At 40.7% G+C, this 20,044-nt stretch overlaps 1 protein-coding gene across 2 annotated transcripts in view; it reads right to left on the bottom strand.

The window, feature by feature from the left end:
• LOC100868911 (slit guidance ligand) overlaps nt 1–20,044 on the bottom strand; it is a 166,945-nt gene that overhangs the window by 129,516 nt on the left and 17,385 nt on the right. The window lies entirely within an intron of this gene.

Genomic DNA, 20,044 nt, shown 5'->3' with positions numbered 1-20,044 from the left:
AACGAGAATTTCGTCCACGATCCATCCACGTCTCTCCTAACCTACATATTTGCTCGACACTCCAAGTCCCCGGTCATCTTACCAACGATTTTCCTCGATTAAACCCCGTTTCATCCCTTCCTTCTCTCGCCATGCATCCCCCTCCATTACACATTCCGTCCTAGGCGCCGCGTTCCATCCACGATTCATAGGGAATTAAGTAGGCCGACGTGATATACTTCCTTCTCCCGGTCGGAAACAGGAAATTTGCTCACTGACCAAGGCACACGAGAGAGACAGAGAGAGAGAGAGAGAGAATTCGTTTTAATCGTATTCACGTGCTATTCTCTCCCTCCTCCTTCTCTCTCTGTGTCCTCCGTGCGAAAAGAGTACCTTGAATACCGGTTTCCCATTTCTCGCCGGCCGGCAGGCAATTTATATGCAAAATTAGCCAGCGCTGCAACACATGTTCAAGGGGGTGCGCACCGGTCACCGTGAGAGAGGGATGGAGGAGGAGAGAGAAAAAAGATTATATTATCACGTCGTTCCCGCGGAAATTTGTATGCGGAAACGTGGTAATGCAATAACGCGTCGCGGTTCTCGAGAAAAATGTCGCGGCACGATTTTTCCGCCGATTATATCCGCCCGTTTTGGCCAGCGATAAAATTATTAAGGGGAATTATTTTAACGAACTTATTCCCTCTTTCCTTTTTCTTCTTTTCGGGGACGTTGATTCGGGGAGTGACGCGATGGTTTTGATCGATTCCTTTTTTTTTTTTTAGGGACGTATTGGTATTTTGGAGGAAATACGGTTGAACGAGGTGGTAATTAATCTTCAAGTTTGATTTTCGATTCTCTTTTTAGATAAGGGAATAATAAATTCGTTGCTACAAGATTCGTAATTTTTTTTAAAACTAGTTTAAAACTTTTTCCTCTCTACTTTTCTAATCTAATATGAATAATTCCATTAGACGTATTGTATTAGTCTGATTCGATATTAAACGGAATAAATTAACGGCATATCGTTAATATAAATATGAAAATGAAAAAAGTAATTATAACAGGGTTGAAGTCGAAATACATAAATTAGATTAAACACGTTTTAAATGCGTGTACGAGATTTGAAACTAGGCTAATAATAATAGGATAGGATAAGCAAAGAATTAGAAGTAGAATAATTGCTCGCATATATTTAAGCGCGGAGACACGCGTACAATGGTGGCAATAATAATAATGGGAAATAATAAAATAAATCGAGATTATTCCTCACGCGATCGTGCATGCTTATTGAGCACCGCGATATATCAGTTCTTTTGCCTAATTTCCCCAGAAGATGAATTTCGGGAAAGAAATGTAATGTTAAAACAATGGAAATTTTTCTGTTTTAAAGAAGAGAAGTCGTTTTAAAATTACGAGAGAAATTTTCCATTCAAGAAAATGTATTCGAAAATTGTGAACGGGAAGAATAAACGATTCCTCTGTACGATTTAAAAAGAAAACTTTTTCTACCTCGAAACAATTCAAACTTGGAAAACTTTTCAAGGATATTTTCTATTCGAAATAATAATATTCTACTTATTCTACTTTTTTCCTCTATTTGTAAAAAAAAAAAAATTGGATATAAAAAAAAAATATATAGAACTAATCTGTAGGATTTTAGAATTCTATGAATAATTGAAAAATAAACGCGTACAACAATATCGAAACGTAACTCTACAAATATTTTCACATTTCTCTGTAGATCACCGATCCCAGACAATCCGGACAAAGGGACTAATTATCCGTTTAATTCAAAAGCAATTGTTATCTAATTAATAGGCACATCAAAGCACAGAGAATCATCCGACCATGGAATGCGACTGATTTATTTGATCGTATTACAGTCGTTTCCAGTGACAGATTTTTCGCGTGCCAACCCTACTCTCTATTCATCATCCACCTTTCACTCCACCATTGTTTCAATATAAATCATTCCAGACGCAAAACGCAAATCTGAAATATCTATTTCTCGAAATATTTTTCTAAATATAATAATATAACTACTATAATAATAAAATAAAAAAAAAGATCATATATATATAAATTTGAAATTATTGTTTCGAAAAATTGTTTAACGCAACACAAACAATTTTTTCAAGCAATAACGTGTTCGACAAAATTGATATCCATCAATTTCTCGATCCAAAACTATCATCATTCGTAATTTGTTTCGCTCGCCTATCGTAGTTGCAGTATTGCAAAATGCAAGAGAGCTTCAATCGGATTTTCGTTAAAGCTGAAATTGGTGAAAAAAATCTTTCGAATAGAAGATCGAAAAGAATAGAGAGAGAGAGAGAGAGAGAGAGAGAGAGAAAGGAAGGAAGAAATTAGCGAAGGAAGGTAAATGCGCTGTGGAAATGGAGAAAAATGGAAAAAGTTGGGGGAAATAGCACTCGAGCCTGATAGAAGAATTTTTCTTTTCATTTTCAGTTATTAAAAGTTGAAACGAGGAATAACTATTGTCTTCTGATGTTTCTATTACCATCTTTCTGTTTGAACAGGAATCTTTAAAAAGAAAAAGCTTGCTTTATACCTGTGTTTTTAATATAAGTCTAAAAATATCGGGAAAAAAAAGTTAATATCGTGTTATAAGTAGAAAATCGTACAAGTAGATCTGTTTCATGTGAATATAACATAAATGCTTGTAAAGAAAATCCCATTTCTGGAATGTATAGCGAAGTCAGAAATTCGATAATGAATCCTCTAACGCGTCTATCACTTTAACACGTTCCAACAACTTGAGAACATTCGTGGAATTTCGTTACATCGATACGGGTTTAAAATCGTATTGATGTCTATCTGAAACTTCGTTCCTAGTGTATCGGAGCATCGAGAAGTTATTACCTCGATAAAAATTAGATCGCGAGAGATGTTAGAACATTTCAACAGATATGGAATTTCAAAGCCATAGAAGAAATTTTAACGTTCCACGCGAGAAGCAAGTTGACGGAAATGGCGATTTCTTTCCGGGGTGATTTATTGGCCTCTGTTTCCTATCGGCGAATCTCGAAAACTAAGAATTCTCTTCACCTTGTTTCAACATTGAAAAAGTCGAAACATTCATGAAAGTTATACGAATTCAATGAAAATTATCGAATGCAAAGGGATATTCATAAGTAAATCTTCTTTTCAATCTTCAAATCGATAAAAGAAACGAATTCGAAATACAATTGCACTACAATATTTATCATGTAATACTTTATATTATCAAAAATTCCAAGCCAGCATCTTCGGCTAAATTTTCAATTCGAACCAATTTACAGTTCCGTTTGTTCGAACGACATCGAACGCGGAAATTAAACGAATAAAGCTTTTCTCCGCCTACTTGACTCCGAGATGAAAACTCGAATTTTCATCTCGGTAGCGGCGCCTGCCTCATAAATAATACCCCGATACCGAGCAGGTATACGCACGGTTGAAAAAGAGAGAAGAAAGAAAAAAGCTCACGGATTTTCAAGCACACATCGACCGATCGAAATGATATATGAACAGTCGTACTCGTAGAAGCTTGTCCCGCATAATGAAGTTACACGCAACGCTGGCTTTGTACCATTTTATTTATCTTTTCCGCGGCTTATGATTCATGGCCCCGGCAAACGATCGAAGAGAGCCCCGTTAACGTTTCCGCTCTGGCCGAGCATTAACGATACGATATACGACACCGAGTACGATTAGCATACTAGACTACTAGGGTGGGGCAAAAAGCGTAAAATGTTTTTGGATCCAATCCTCTATTTCAGGTACTGAAACCGGTAACAGGGATCGAAATCGTCTTGCAATAATTCGAACACGCGAGAAGACAATCGATCGTAAACACTTGGAAACCTTGTTCGCCAACCCAGTTCGCCTTATTTTCTGAGATATGCGATATGTTGTGCTATCTTTGTTGGAGAATGATCGGACAAGTCGAATTTTTTTCTGGAATTTTTGATATTAGATCGCAATGATGCTTAATGTAATTTTAACGTATATAATTAATATTTCTCGTTTTGACATATCTATCTGTGCTTTTGAAACTGTTTATGTTATTATGTCTTATTAGAGTATTATAGAAGGATCGATTTGAAACGAGCTATAAAAATTGATTGAGGCTTTTTCTAATATAATTATGATAGTGTAATAGAGTGATCGATCCTCGATATTTTTACGCGCCATTTTTGTATAAACCTTTCAAACCTTATTTTCTTCGAAGATACTGAATGTTAAATATTTTATTATCTGTACATATAACACAATCGATATGATAAAAATGAAATCGAGAAGAAAAAAAAAAAAGAAGAAGAAGAAAAGAAAAACGAAGAATAATTCGTCCTCTCCCAATTTGATCCACAATTAAACGAATTTAGCCCGTGTCTAGAAAAGTGGAATAATTTATCTCCAGCTCGTCACCGAGATAAATTGAGCGGAGAACGATCCCGATCCCATCCCGGGATTCGTTTCTTAATCAGCGACAATCCTCGCTGTTCGAGTGGCCGCTTTAGAGAAATCGTTTGCACGTGGCACGGCATCGAATCGACTAGTCGACCCTGATTAATTACAAACGTCGAACGATTTACAGTTCCATTATCGCGCTGACCGAACACTAAATGGAAACAGCGGCGCGTTGACCAACAATTGTTCTACTATTAATCGCCGGCCCACATAGGCGTCTATACCTATTTCTGGAAAATCGATATACATATAACACGTACACACAGAAATTCGGATTCCTCCCTGTATGTGTGTGTGTGTGTGCGTGTGTGTGTGTATAGGTCCGCGTTAAATTTCTCTAGCGTCGTTCACCATCGATTCGTTTTCTCGGCCGAATTAAGCCGATTGATTGACAGGTATATTCGGTAAATAAAACATTCCGTTCTGATCCCACTGTCGAAATAACGATTGAAATTGACGTTCCACCGAAACGAATAGAACATTGAAAGCATCCGAATATTCGTGCAGACCGATGAAACATTTATATAGGAAAGCTCGCGTTGTCCCGATATTTCCCGAATGGCGTCAGAGAGGAGGGGGGGGGAGGAGGAGGAGGATTTTTAGAAAGTGAGGTTCATTCCGTGGTGGAAAAAATTCTTCGAATTTTGTTGACCCATTTCTTTTTTTTTTTTAATATAAATTTCTAAATATGAAATCGTTGAAATCGATCGCTTTGGAAGATGAAACGCCTTTTAAAATTTTTAACTTTTGCGAAACAAAAATAATATTTCCAGACTTTGAACATTTGATAAAGTTGAAACAAGTTCAATCTTGTTGTGGAAGACGGAGGTGTTAAAATTTTAAATTTAAATGATTGATTGATCATTTGCTCCGTCCTGTAGGATGAATATCCATTTTTCTGCGGGCTGTTATGATTTAATTCAAATTTGAAATTGCCAGGAACGATCTTTCTTATGCACCATTAAGGGTATATCGTAATTCAGAGGTAACAAGATATCGAGTGGGAAAAATGGGGGAGATGTTTCTCGAAGTGTTGGAAATCAGTTTCTAGCAGATGCTAGTTAGATTTGTTGATTGAGATTCAGATTAAATTTAGATCGAGATCGCAGTTGGCCACGGCGATGGTCGTTATCTGGCAAACGATAACCACTTCGAGTTAAATTGGCGTCGCGATTAGGACTAGTTCGAGTTTAACTTATATCTAGATCGGAGCAAGCTATAGGGCTATATAGATTAGCCTTTGATTATGTTTCTATCGTAATTAGAATAAGATTTGAATAAAACTTGAATAAATCGCGTACCGGTTTATCTTTATTAGGCCCGTGTTCGGTCTAAATTGTATCTACATTAGAGTTGACTCTGTAAAGACGTTGATTCAGATCTTAACCGAGTAGAATTTTATAAATATTTTTTTTGTAATTAATTGCTGTATCGTATTTCCTCCTGGCTCCAATTAAATATTATCGATACTCTTAATCAGATCGTACGTAAATCTCAATCAAGGCACGAATGATTAATATTATATAAGCTCCTATAGCTGAGAAAGTTTAATAATAATTGTGAATAAATTAAAAGTTGAAATGAATATGTATTAAAATGTGATTCATACCTGCTCGTTTTTTTTTTTTAAATTATCTAAAATAAGAGATCTTATCCCAATCGTTATTATTATTATTGTTGTTGTTATTAATCGAGAGCCTTAAGGTGATAAAATTATTTTCATGCAAATATATAAGATTATTCTTATTTAATTTATATTATAATTATCACCTCGAACCACTTTATCATACCATCTCGTCTTATTAATCGTTAGCTCGTTTAAATCTAAAAGGGATAACATCTTGGATACATGGATGAAGAATTATTTTATATTTAATATTTCTTACAGATAGATTAACATCTCCTGGTTATTTAGAAAATATATTCTGCAACTGTAATATTCCTAAATATAAAAATCACCGAAACGATACACTCGTTCATTTCTAAAATATTTCCTAAAATATAAAATAAATTTTACCATCATAAAATTAATGATCGTAAAATAATTATTATTCAAAAATATAAAAATCCAGCAATTACATGAATAAGACAAACTATTCATAGCTTATATTATCGTCTCAATATAATCGAAATAAATTTAAAACAATTATAATTATAATTCAACATTTACATTTTTCCTAAGAACATTCATATTTCCATAAATTTACAACGCGATATGCTATGCTCCTCGATTGTTGTTCCACTGATCTCGATATCATCAGCGACACAACCGTTAGAAATTCGAATAAAAAAAAAACTAGGAAGAAGATATCCTGGCTTTCGGCTTTTGGCGGAGAAACACGATCGACAGTGTTTCTTTTTACGATAATAGTTTCGATGATGCTCGCCAGAAAAATGTTTTGCCAACTGTCTCGCATTGGCAACGGTGGATTCATGTGGCGAGGTTTGCACAATTTTTCGGGTTACCAGCGAACCGCAACTTGCCGGGTTAACGGCCCGAGCTCGTCGATTTTCGTTTCCCAACTGGGTCATTGCCACACACCGTGCCTCTCTTCCGACTTTCTAAACTGGAATACGCCCCCGATCGGGCATCGCTCTTTTTCAGGTAAATGCGTTTTCTGGGTAAATACGTGTAATATGCATCGTACGTGGCAATACTATGCATCGAGTAAATAATAAAGCTTTTTAGGAATATCTATCGATATTTAATAATTGGTGCTTAAACTCTAGACGACAAAAGATTTGATCAACTCAATTCTTGACGATAACGAGGTGTGGTTATATTGTGCCAAGATTTTCGAAAAATCAATCAAAATCAATCAGATCGAAAGAATTTCATCATCGAATATCCCTCGATTATTTGTGGAATTTTTAGTTTTAGAGTTTCGAAGTATTAATTTTTTTTTCGATATCGATATATTACATCGATATTTGTGATTTATTAAGAGTCGAGATTCAGAATCAAAGATTTCTGCTCGTGATTAATTTTCAAGATGAATCCGTTCTTCTTTCGAGAGATCGTCGTTTATTAACATCTGATTATTAGAAGGATACATCCTTCGAGTTTCTGAACTGAAAGACACGGCAAACAAGATTTAATTAGAAGCTATATTTTTAATTAAACTTCACCGTAAATAAATTGCTCAATTACTCGAAAGAAGATCTTTCTCCGAGGACCATAATGTCCAAATTAAATTCCATCGAAAACACGTATTCGTCATTAATTCGACCCAAAAGGGATCGCTAATGTATTTGCTCGTTGTAAATTTTTAATACAACGTGTACAATTATTTTCAAGCGGTTTTATAATTTTATAAATTGAAACGAATAATGCTTTAAATGCATTTCAAAGTAATATAACGATTAAAAAAATCAACATATTAATGTCGAAATATATAATAATAGAGATAAAAATTTCGTGCCTTTATGAAAATGCAATTCTCACCAACGAGGCTACTCTCGAAGAGTCGATAAATCAAAATTAATCGAAACGAAAATGTAATCGTGAGCGTGTTCCAAAAAAAATTCCAAAATTCCAATTTAATTCATAAACATTGCTATCCCTTGATCATTAATCATCCAAAATTGTCGACGATCCAAACGAAGATTCGAGATATTCGGGACAAGATTTCAAACTTCACGGATCGAGAAAAAAAAGAAAGAAAGAAAGAAGAAGAAGAGAGGGAAGAAAAATTCCAATTCCACCCGTATCCCAAGATCAATCCACGTCCACCTTCGACGGATCTCCATCTCGAATCGAATTCAAGTAGCACTCGAGACGTTCTCCAGGCGTGACTGGCCGGCCTCGAAGATCGGCTCGGCGTGCAACAGGAGCCAGGCCTGGGAGGAGGGAGGGAGAGGCGGGGAGGGACAGTGGCTCGGCCCGAGGGGACGCGTGTGACGTGCACCAGCTCGTACAGAAGCCGATCAGCCTTGTTATTACGCGATCGCGTCCCTCCTTATTTAAAATAGCCCCGCATCCCTCACGGCGACCAACCTTAATTCATCCCCGCGATAAGCAAACCCTTCCACCGCGAGATTAACGATCTCGATTCCCCCATTGACGCCGGCCCGCGCCCGCAAGCGGGATCATCGACCGACCTCATTTCCATAATCCGCCGATTTTTCCCTTCTTACCTTTTTTTTTTCGCCCCGCCCTTCCTTCCTCTCCTACTCCTAGATCTCCTCCTGCATTTGCATAAGGTTATTCGCCGCCTTTCAACGAACAAAGCCCCCGCGGAGATTGGATCATTCCTTGGACCGGTCTTCATTCCGGTGCACAGAGTTACGCGAGTCGCTACTACGCGATATGCTCTTTGACGAAAAGAAATTGGAAATTCGTGGAGGGGGATAGAGGAGAAGGAAGGAAGGTGGATTCAGAAAGTTAAATATTTCGAGACGTATCTTCCTCTGTGTCTTCTTTTACCTTTCTTTTTGGTTATCAGGGTGGTGGAATGGTGATGAAGGATAACGGAGAACGGGGGTACGTTGTATTTTTCGTTTCCCTCATTTCTTGTACAGGATTTTTTAGCTAGATATCAACGAGCGAGAGGCGTGGTTGTAACCGTGGAAACGAGAATGAGAATGCAACGCGAAATTAATTCGTCGCGTATATTAACACTAAACCTACCACGCGCCTACCATGACCGGTCAAATGACCGTTTTTGAAATTTCCTTTAGAATTTCTTGTGTATGACTTATTGACTTTTTCTATAATGTAGATACAACCCATTTTTCAATATTCACAACTTTCTCTATTGTTTACTTGTTTACGAATCCTAGAATTAGCTAAAATCTCTTTCTATATTAAGATACAAATGTTTTTTCGCATTTGACCGGTCATGGTAGGAATAGGTATACGTGAAATGTCGGTAGGTTTAGTGTTAAAAACACACGTTGCATCAGAAAAATATGAAAAAAGTATCCCATTTCTTTTTCAAACAAACGGGTAGGAAAAGGGTAGATCGCTCGATGAAACCGAACATATATACCGCCAAATAAATTCCCCCCCTAACCAACAAGAAAAAGAGCAATGAAGAACGTATCGGAAGAGAGCCATTCATCTTCGACCACGATACAACAGAGAGAGCATCGCCTCCGCCGCGAGGAATTTACGCGTGCGTTTATTACAGGCTTCGTCCCTCTCTCGCGCGCGGGGGAATTACGCGAATTGGCCAAATGAAAAACGACGGATATCCTCCCCCTCCTCCCCTTCCCCAGACTTGTCTCGACTTCGATACAACTGCATAATAATGTTAGACCCGTAATTGGTGACCGGGGCCCCGATCCCCCTTTGATCGGCGGCCGCAGAATTATTGTAATTATGTTTAGCCGGGATTTCGCATGAATCTATTACGGCCACTGTTCTGTTGCACGCGCGTCAAAGGCATTCCGTAATCCCGAGCCAGGTCGCGCGGGCATTCCGCTGGAATCCGCCAAGTGTACGTACGTTGGAATTGCATCTTACGATCGCGTTATTGGCCGGCCGCTGTCGGGGATCTCTGATTCGATTCGAAAACCGTGCGCCGTGCACGATGATTCCGCGCAACAACAACGTTTGTGCAGCAACGTTTGTTCGTTGCTGTCGATATTGCGGTGGTGAAATTATTAGGTGAATTAGAGCGTCTGAGGGAGTTGGAGCGGTTTCGAAATTAATGATTTTAACGTTGTTTCCGTTTAAGAGGGATTCTTTTGGACGGAATTCGCCAATTGTTCAATTTGTCTAGTAAATTATTTTTACGCAGTCATAATTTTATAATATATATGTTCATACACGTACGACACGTGTTATTTAATTATTAGAAAATTATCGTTGAAAAATAGTATAGATGTAGATACTGTAAGAATCGATCGAATATCGTAGCCACGATGTACAAGATATATATATATATATATATTTTATGGTGATGAAATGGAAATGAAAGAGAGGGTGATTCAGGGATGAAAGAAACGGAATAAACGGAATTGTTCGGGGGAGGGGGGCGAGATTAAGAAGGTAATAAGGGTGTACGACGTTTGACAGCTGGTCGACCTCGTTCTTGTCAACGTCGCTTTTCATGTTGGGGACGCGGAGACACGTATTAAGAAAGTGTCAGAACAACACATGCTTCGATGATCCGAGGGGACGTTGGTTTATTGGACAGTTTCTTTTGTGGCTATTTCGAAGCCTGAATGTCGCGCTCGGAACGAGAAATTCTATACGTACATCAAATTAAATTTCCAAAAATCTATAATGCTCGAACGAAACTCCCCAGCCGTACCGACATTCGTTCAAACGTTTTACTTTAATTATCCTGCCACAAGTCTCAAAGTTCCAAATCTTCAATCACGCGAATCAAGGTATTGCAGAGCCACCACTTTAATTCCACCAGATCCTCCTAAAAAATCCTCGATCAAATCGCGGGCATCCAATCCAAGACACGCGTCTTCCAATCTTCCCAACAACAATTGTTCGTCAAGGCCCCCGGCCCTACGTGATCCAAATAATCGCGAATAAAATCTTCGACGACGGATGGAAGAGGCGACGAGCAGTCGGCGGGATAGCGGCCATAATAAATCGAAGGGGGAGAGTGGCGGATCGGAGGCGAGCGGAGACGGTAATTGAATCGCGCGCGGCACGCGCGTTTCGACGTATCGCCGCGTGTTTCGAGGCTCCAATCAAGCCGGCATTCATCGCGTTTGTTGCCAGCCTGGTGCAGCCCATTCCCCCGCGCCTAAGTGCATTATCGGGCCGCGTGTCCGCGTGACGAGACGCGCGATGACGCGCGAATCAACGCGGCCTCGAAAATCGGGAAATCCACGGCGCCCTTTCGATCTGGCTGGAATTCTGTCGAGGAGAGGGAGGAATAAAACGTCGTCGTCGTCGTCGTCGTCGTCGTCGTCGTCTATGGTGTTTCGGGCAGGCCTTTGACCTCCCGTTCCAGAGCTCGTTTATGGAGGCATTAATGGATCGTTGGATGGATTGCGTTGCTTCGGATGCGTGGCGCTTGAAGAGGGCGTTGACGAACAAGGAGACGTATTATGAGATATCCACTCGAGGAATCGTAAAGTAAACCGGTCGATTGGGCGGCTTGGAGATCTGGCGAGGCTGGAAAGCGTGTGAAAATTTTTCATCGATCTAGGCGCATTTTCCAACTCTGTAATATTTTTCGATCTAATCTTGGAAGTTGAATCGAATTTAGAGTTAGTTAGTTGTATTTGGATTGAAGTATTTTGAAGATAATTCGATCGTCGTTATTCGCGTTGTTGCTCGATGAATTCCTCGATCGAATCGATGCGAAAATCGTGTCATTTTATTATCGCTTCATTCGCGCTTCGATGAAATTCCAGCACGGTAACACGGTATAAAATTCCTCCACCTCGAGGAGACTCGACTCGAGAGGAGACGGTTGAAACGCCCGGCCATAAATCTCGTCGTACACCGTTGCTTCGTCACGTAACCGGAGACAACGACCCGTTTCCACGAACCAAAAACAGGAGAAAAACAACGGATGATCCATGCCCGGGCGTCGTGTAGGTAACGTTTCCCTCATCCACACGAAACTACGTCCACGCCACCCTTTCTCAACAGGGTCGTTGTCGAAGTATCGAGCACGATGGCATCGATATCATTGAAACCGAATATCCTTGTCCGTGTTGTTTAGAGACGCAGCCATCTCTGGAAAGCCGACCAACAACGATACCCTTGCCGGTAACCCTCGCTTTATCAACGCGATTTTGATAAGTGAGAAAAAGAAGGGAGAAAGAGAGAGAGAGAGAGAGAGAAAGAGAAAAATGGAAAAAGAGAAAAGCTGAGCAACGGTGTCGAATGGTGCACTTGTAATTCGATCCGTGCTCTGCCGTGATTCTGTTATTTTGTTGTTATTATAAGCGCAAGGATACTTGGCTCTGGAAGGAGGTTAGACGCGTGGAAAATTAAAAATGAATTCATCGCGAATTGAAAGGTGTTGATATTCTTGCAAAATCTGTATCGATTGAATTCCAATGGAACAGAAAAATATTATTATATATTCTGTCGTTTGTTTTCTGTCAGAGCACGTATACATTATTTCTTATCACAATTCAACAATGTTACGCAGATAACGTTCAAAGAGTAAAAAAGATTCGGTCCAAGGAAAAATGAGATTGAATCGATTAAATTGTTTCGATTCAAAAAAATCAATTTTCAAAAAGAAAGAGAGAAAAAAAAACAATTGTCAAAATTCCATTTCACCGGACAAACTTTCCGCCAAATAAAATAAAAATCGAAACCGTATCGACAAACCGTAACAAAACGCCTCCCCTTTGTTCGAAACCCGTGTCCCCGTTTCAATTAAACGGCGAGAAGCGAGAAAATGGACGGGGAAGGGAAAACCTTGAACCGTTCTTTCGAGGAAAACGCGTTGCCAAATGGAATCGTCTCGATCGTCGACCGGTTCGGACAAAGGAATTGGCAAGGTTTCAGGTTGTTTCGCGAAGGCGTCTCCTGTCACTCCGCGTTTCTTTCGTGGCGCAGATCTCGCGCCACCTCGTCGAATTTGGCAATGGTTAAAGGATATGCGATTGGCCACGGGGGGGGGGGGGAGACGGTCCAATAAGATCGTCCCTCCACGTTTTTCGTTCGCTGGATTCCTGGTGGAGGACGCCACGCCACGCCACGCCGTTCCATCACGGGTGCAATCTACTTCCGTTCGCCTCGCCGCCTGACAAACTGGTCGTTCGTGAACTTGCATTTGAAACGCGGCGGACAAGCTCGCCGCGGAATCGATTTCTTTCCTCCTTGTCTCGGCGATTGAACGGAAATCGAATCGTTGCAGATGAGAGAGAGAGAGAGAGAGAGAGAAAGTGAAGAGGATCAGGAAGGAATAGAGAAGGGTGAGGGTTGTTAAGAAGAATGATGGAGAAAATGTGATGATGCGAAGAGGAACGAGGGTTTTAAAGATGTTTCAAGAATTTTTATGCTTTTCTCTTTTTTCGATTGGAAAAGAATTCGTATAGAGTATTATTAAGTAATACTATTTTAATTCAATTCGATTAACGTTAATCTTAATACTGATAATTAAAAAAAAAAGTTGGATAATAAGAAACATACGACATAATTTTTCCAAATTTCCAAATTTATCCTTCCTACTAATACAAAATTGCAAAAATAAATATAGAAATCGAAAATTACCAAAAAAAAAAAAAAAAAGAGAGAGAGAAGCATTATCAAATCAAGGGCCATCCTTCCAAGAGAGCTTGAAGTTGAAAAAAAAGGAAAAAAAAGAGCATCGCCTTATCTACTCTCTTGCACCTCGCCTCTCAAACAATATAAATCAATGTACCGTCATCCCTTGACAGCATTAGCAAATCTGAGGCGGGATATCTACACATGCGCGCGTGTAGACACGTACGGTGCACAGTTTGAGGCATCCCTTTTGGGGCGGGGACCTTTAAGCAGGTCGTTTTTTAGCCGCGTTAAAATGCACCCTCCAGCTGGGGAAGTGTCGCGACAACCCACCCTCGCCCCGAACCTCGCCCCCGGACACGGGCCATCGGATAATTCTGTTTTAGTTTCGCATTACAATACGACGTACGGTGGCCCCATGGGGGTTCCTCCCGCACACACCGGAGAAATTTCGTTTCTTCTTCGGCCTCCGTTCTTTCCTCCACCAAAGTTTCACGTACAAAAGGGTGTGCATTTCGTTCGTTCCACGACACGCGTTGCTGCGTTTCCTCTTCTGGTACATTTGGCTCGGAAAAATGCTAGAGGAGGTCTTCTACAAATAGATCGATATTAGGAAAATTTTGCCAAGTGGGGGAAAAGTTGGCGAAAAGTTAATTTTCAGCTTTACTGGGACTGGAGTATATTATCGATATTTTACTTGGCGCGAAGTTGAGAAGGGAGAGTTTGTATTAAACTTAGGAATTTGTTGAATTATCGCGTGAAAGGATCTTTCAGATCTTTTCTTCTGCGTCGCATGTTCGTATCGTTGAATGCACTACAAGTTTTAGAACAAGTTATAAAAGGAAAAAGATCTTATCCAAGTTTTCGCAGGGATGTCGATATTCGTACGAATACAAATTCATCTTAATACGTATTTTCTAAATCATCCCTTGAGCAGAGTCTTGAGAATCCCAAAGTCCTTGATCCGAATAGGCAAGCGGCAGAATTTGACTAATGCAATCGCGAATGCTAAGAAGCCACTCTCGCCCGCCCATTGTGTCGCGTTATTTCCTCGATAGCGGTTCTCTCTCTCTTTCTCTCTTATCTCTTTCACGTACAAGCCGGGGGGCATAGGTAAAAAAGAAGAGGGCGACAATGGCGGAGAGAGAGAACGTGCCCGCACGATGCGTTCTCCTCCTCCTCGAGTGGTTGGGCTGGCGGATTTAAATGTTTGCCTCGAGGCTGCCAAGGGGTAGCCAAGACGTGAATGGCTCTTAGTGATTTCGGTACAGTCTGCACACCTCTCCCGCCCGCCACTTTGCGGCGAGCTTCCTCTTATTTTTCTGGCGTTCTTCCCGCCACAGGGGGTGGTTGGAGGAGGTCGCGCCAACGGAATTTTGATGGATCTGTACCGTGGTGAAATTGCACGTTATGGGGTTTCCGTGCCGTGCCTTTTCTCCTCTCAAAACTTCGCCCGATATCTTTCCTTTTATCCACTTATTAACCCTTTATACTATAAAGGGTTAATACTATAGTAGCCCTGCATAAAATGTCACTGAGATACTATGGCCGACTATAATCGTCCTGCACAAGATGCCACTGAGATACTACGACTGACTATAGTCGCTCTGCATAAAATGCTGTATATCGTACGATATATGACGAGCGATTATTCCACATTTTTCTCTTGAAATGTGGCATCGATATTTTGTTTTTTTCTTTTTTTTTTTTTTTTCAATAAATATCGTCGAAGCAACTCGAATTGCGATCTTTTTCGAGCACCGTGCACGGCTCGTTGAATGGGAGAAGCTGCCCGTAGCGAAAGGGTTAAATTTCGCAAACACAGTATCCCGTTATAATCCAGTTCAAACGTCCAGAAGAAGCAGCCACGAAATCAAGCAAAATCTCACCGATAAAAACGTTTATCCGGTCCCCGTTTTTCCCAATCTCGTGCACGTGGTCGTCCACGCGGAAGCGCGACGCCTCCAAGCTTCGTGGGATCGGTCACGGGGTTGGGATTTCGCGGTCAACGGAGTGTGGAACGTTTCCCCCCTTCTTGGCCCGCGGTTCGACTCTCCCGAATTTTCGCTTCGACGGTCTCTGGCCGGTCTCGTTTCGCTCGAAACGAGTTTTTGCGAGCTCCGTGACGGGAACCAGCTACAGAAGAGGAGGAGGAGGAGGAGGAGGACGTAACCCCTGTAAACATCGTGGGCCGTGAGTCACGCGACACACGCCGCCGTGGAATTTACGAGGCGTCTCCGCCTGATCCGGCTGGATTATCTCCGAGCCACCGCCCCACCGACCCTCCTCTCCCCCCTCTCGATTATTATACCATCAAAATGTGGCGTCCAGCCGGGAACAGCCCTTAATTACGAGGGGGGTTCGATCGATTCAATTGATCCCGGCCAAATGTAGCGATTCGTAGGAGGGGGAGGGGAGGACCTTGAAAACGGTGGCAGAAATATGGTTACGAGCTATGGGGCGGAATATTTATACCGTGGACGATTTTTCCATGGAGGCAGGATGGATGGGGTGAATTTTGGAAAACACGAATCCAATGCGTTAACTATTTTTTTGTTTGTCGTTCTTCTTTTTTTTTTTTTGTGTTTGATCCTGTTGCACGATCGATTTGATCTTCGTCGAATTGTTTGCAAATTTTTCGAAGATCTATTGATCCAATGAATTTCGTTCCAAGAATATAGATAAATGTGGATCTGTGGAGCGAATATTTCTAATTTCAATTTCTCTTAATGAAAAATGATAGTTTAAATTAAATATTTGGAAGGATCGTAATTTAATAATGGAGCACGATGAAAAATGGATTCTTCTAGAAGAATGACATCGCTTCTCTAAATTATTTTCCAGACGAACAATACAATTTTTCTTAAACGATAATATTCTCAAAAAGCTATTGCAATTATTAATGTGACTTTTATTAAACGTTAATATTTTCAACATTCCTCGATATAAATATTCCATCGAAGCAACCCGTTAATCGCAACCACTCGTTTTATATTCACGATTAAACGACCTCAATTTCAAACAAGTTTTTCGTATTACAAATTACCTAGAAAGATTACGAAGAATATATTACAATACATGTATCACTTCTTACAAGTCGACAATTGGATTGCACAATTAGCACAATTATTCACGCCTTCGTTCCCGGAGATTACATTCGCCAATTGGTGCGCGCATGATGCAACAACGAAAGTTCCAAAGGTTCGTCGAGCGGGGCAACGTTTACGAAATTGATCGGTGTTTGCGCAACTTGGAGCTTGTTACAAACGCTAAAGCGCGATTATTATAACTATAACTACATTGAAGCGGTAGGTAGAATCACCGTCGTTTCGATTCACCGTTCGAACTATGCGAGCCGCAACTACAATGTCCCATTGTTGCCTCGTCCGAAGTCGACGTGTTGTTAAAATCCCTATAATTACACGCGTTACACGCTCCTGCACAACTCCCCCCTCCAGCGTGGAATAATATAACGGCGAGCTTAACCAGAATGTATTAAATCTTCGATCAACTTAAACCGCCATTTTATCGCGATTTACCTCTCGTTTTCACCAAGGATTATCGGATGCTTCGATTTCTATTGTTACGAATTTTATCGTGGAAACAATGGATAATTCTTTTATGTATTTTTTAAAATGTTTAGTGATTTTGTGGATATCGAAAGAAATATTTCGAAAAATCTCCGAAAAAAATACCGAAACTATGTTAAAATATAAATACTTTATAAACTTTCTTTATTTTTTCTAATAAAGAGAAGGAAAATAGTAGAATAATACGAGATAAATAAATGAAAGAATATTTCGAACGTTCCGTTTCTCGCGATATATTTCTAAAGGAATATATAAATATTAAACCCATTCTTTTTCTTTCCATGTGAAAAGAAAAACTTCAATATCCGTACTTCGATATCTATCCAATATTATCAATATCTTACAAATGTCTCCGATAATCCGATATTTTCACATTCTTTCTTAAACGTTCACCCTTCCATCCAAATTCTGGTCCAATCTTTCGAATCAGGAGGAATCTCGTCCCCAGCCTCCCTCGACCAAGCATCGAATTTTCTTCGAGCTGTCGTTACTCGATCGATCGCAATCAATCTTCGCGACTGCATCCCCTTCGCGGCCGCATCGCTCGATTATTATACCATCGAAACACCATCGGTTCGTTAACCCACCCCCCTCATCGGTCCCTCTTAATTACAGCCTCTGATCGATAGGACCGATTTTCCCGAACGTGGCCCCGTTAAAACTGTGTACACACACCGTGCCTGCGTTCACGATGATAACGCGCACTCTCCGCGCGTGTCGAAATTTTCGTTTCGTGCAACGTCTCCAGGAAGCGAGGGATTGTCTCTGCTCTCGTAATATAACGATAATATCGGAATTTTTATACGAAACAGATGATTCTCGATCGTTCCTTCCATATTAAAAAGTCGTTCGTCATTCGACGAAAAGTATATACATAATATTTTCATTTGCCCGATATGTTTCAAAATTGGTCTGATTAAAAATCAGAAAGCCTCGAGCAACGAATTAGATTCGATTTATCTCCTCGACGAAGAAACGAGTTTCGAACGAAACGAATAGACATCGAATAAAATTAAAGAAGAAAAAAAAAACGAAAGTCTGTGTAAAATCGCTATCCGACGAATTAATTAATCCGCGGAAGAGGAGTATTTCGATCCATCCGTCGTAAAAACGGGCTGAAAACGGGCAACGTAAAACGAGAAACGGGACGAAAATCAATTGGATCCTGAAACCGTTTGGTTACGCAACCGGTGGACGTAGAGGCGGGCAGCGCGACAACATTAACATTATCAAACATTGAAATTACATTGGAACGCTAAACGTGGGCCGCCAGGGCGCACTGATTAATCCGATCAAACGTAATCTCATTTGCCTGTACGCGAGATCGTATCGCGTGTCCCCGTCGATACACGGTTAGAAGATTTGCTAATGAGAGAACGTCACGCAGAAGTACGCGATCATCGGATTTAATTACCAATATCGAACTCGTGTTACGAGTTGGAGAGGGGTGGGCGCCTGGTATTTGCCCGATCGGCGAGGGGGAGGAGGAGGCGGTATTTAATCCTTCGCCGATTTTCACGGCCGGAGTCGAATATTGGCGGCTAATAAGGCCGTTTTCATGATAGATTACCCCGCGAAAGCGCATTATTTCCGGCCAACCTTTCGCGTCCAACGCGACAGATTCCGCTTTCTTTCTTTCTCGAAACCTTGAATTTCGTCTTGTTTACAGGTTGCAACAGCCTCGTAGAGAGAAAAAATAAGGTGGAACGAGATATTGAAGCGAGCGAGCTGAAACGAGAGTTTAATGACAAGGAGTTAAATTAATTAATTTGTGTTCGTTCTGCTGGATGGACGAGTTGAGTCTTCAGGGATTCAAGTTTAGGGAACAAATTCTTCTTTTTTTTTAAGGATCATTTCGCAAAATATCGTAATTTTAATACGTCGATATTATCGGCTGGTTAATAGAGAATAGGATGTTTTGTAAATATTACAGCACCGAGTGTTCCGTGTATTTTTAAACAAATTCTAAATTTCGATGTAAAAGGTATCGTCTAACATTTTCGAGAATAATGAATTTTGCAACGATTCTACTTGAATTGAAAGGAAGAAGAAGAAAAGGTTCCCATGATGCATAAAGAAAGAGGGTGCAAACACGACACTCTAACCTTTAAAGGTCGACTGCTAGGGGTACAAATCGTTCTATACACACATCTCTCGAAACTTCAGTACATTCTATATATACAACTAACTTGTCACCTCTGACAAGTTTCCCAACTGATATCACGAACGAGTCTACGAAATTACTACAAAAAATTACTACATAAATAATAAACCATCCCACCAGCCATCTTTTAAAGGATCGACGAAGAATAACGAAACGAAACGAAAAAGAAGATCGCTTAACCGCGAATGAAAAGAAACCGCGAAATCAAGAATTGCAATACAGATATTACTCCCCCACCGCGTTTTCAAACGCGATCGACGACGGCCAAAGTATCGATCGAAGAGAAAAGAAAGAATTTCTCGGGCGGAGGAGGGTGTAGCGCCGTGGGTTGGATCTCGTGTGGAGTCAGGCGTCGTTCCACGTGACAACGGGAATATATTTCAAGAGGAGGAAACCCCCGGCGAAGGATCTCTCTCCGGGGAACGAGCGATCCCAGGCCACGTTGTATAATGCAGCCCGTAGTGACGCATCGGTGAACTCTGCATAACTGCATACGCGGGGCACCCTCTTGCGGGGGTTGGATCGCGCGCAACGATCGTTCATCATCTCACCCTCGTCGCCGCGGCTCGCCCATCCACACAACGACACACTTGCGCCGAGTGGTCGATTGAAAAGGACAATCGGCGGGGACCCGGGTTCATTAAACGTTCTGCGAATTCTCTTACTGCCTGTTGTTCGTTCCGTGTTATCGGGAGG

Source organism: Apis florea, unplaced genomic scaffold, assembly GCF_048593485.1.
Source record: "Apis florea isolate Af1SG1 unplaced genomic scaffold, ASM4859348v1 contig_2201_pilon, whole genome shotgun sequence".
Lineage (NCBI taxonomy): Eukaryota > Metazoa > Arthropoda > Insecta > Hymenoptera > Apidae > Apis > Apis florea.
Note: the sequence above shows the minus strand (reverse complement) of the source record. Positions and strands in the feature narration are given on the sequence as shown.